The sequence below is a fragment of the Aptenodytes forsteri genome, unplaced genomic scaffold (genome assembly GCF_000699145.1).
Source record: "Aptenodytes forsteri isolate BGI_AS27 unplaced genomic scaffold, ASM69914v1 Scaffold54, whole genome shotgun sequence".
In the NCBI taxonomy this organism is placed as follows: Eukaryota; Metazoa; Chordata; class Aves; order Sphenisciformes; family Spheniscidae; genus Aptenodytes; species Aptenodytes forsteri.
The window spans coordinates 9,144,061-9,145,123 of record NW_008796044.1 but is presented as its reverse complement, the minus strand read 5'-3'; the positions used below and the strand labels follow the sequence as shown (position 1 = coordinate 9,145,123).

At 69.7% G+C, this 1,063-nt stretch overlaps 1 protein-coding gene across 1 annotated transcript in view; it reads right to left on the bottom strand.

Moving 5' to 3' along the window:
- Positions 1–1,063, bottom strand: part of LOC103904327 (G protein-coupled receptor kinase 6) — an 18,766-nt gene that overhangs the window by 1,217 nt on the left and 16,486 nt on the right. The window lies entirely within an intron of this gene.

Sequence of the window (1,063 nt, the reverse complement as noted above, 5' to 3'; positions counted from 1 at the left end):
GTTCCCATGGCGACTCGCTCCACATACGCAGCGGCGCCCGCAGCTGGCGGGGAGCCGTGCCCAGCCCCATGCGCGCCCCCGCCGTCGCCCCCACGACTGCAAACCCGCACCCCCCCATGGCATTGCTGGGCACCCCAGGGCGGGAGACGGATGCTGCAGCCCCGCGGCATTGACGCCCTCGAGGTCACGGGGTATCCGCTGGCATCCCCCCTCTCCTGCCCACCCCAAATCGGCTGCAGAGTCCAGGCAGCTCAGCCCCCGCGCCACCCCACACCGCCCCACAGCGGGGTGCCCCAGGGAGGAGGAAGGACGTGCGGAGCCAGCGGCCAGCTGCCTGCGGCACGTGGCACTCGCGGGAGCACGTGCATCACGGCCAATGCCGACCCCCGGCCATTGCTGGCTTCGCAGCCACCAGGGAGGGTCAGGGGATGGTGGCACCCCAACACGGTGATGCAGGGAGGGGTTTGGTGGCGATGGGAACCATCATCCCTGCCAGGTCCCTGCCTTTAGGCAGGTTGACAGCTCGGTCACGTCCAGCCGAACACTGAGCAGGAACAGCGTGTGCTGGGGGGGGTGGGCCGTGCACATCAGCGAGCGGGGAGCAGCACCTATGGGTGCTCGCAGGCAGGCACGTAAGCACCCGTCAGGATTATTATTATCGTGGTGTGGGAGAAAACGGGCTCACCGCCGGGGAGCGGGGAGGAGGGCAAGCGCTGGAGCAGCAGCAACCGAGGGCACGGTGACCGCAGAGGTGCCGCCGCTCCCACGTGCCTCTGCTCAGCGAAGGGCAAAGGGGCACGGGGTCCCCGGCTGCCCTGTGAGGCAGGGCCACGCTGCCGGTGAGGGGACCGTTTTTTTCCAGCGGTGCTGAGGGGGCTGTCAGGGCAGTGGGGCCGAGCCCAGCCAGAAGGAAGGAGGGATGGGGGAAGGAAGGGGCTGGTGAGCCCTGGCCACGCTCCGGCGGGCAGCGGGGGCTACTCCATCACGCAGACAAAAGCGGGGGCAAAGGCAGCGTCGGGATGTGGGTCTTTCGGGAGGGGGTGCCCCTTCCTGGGGCGCCCCC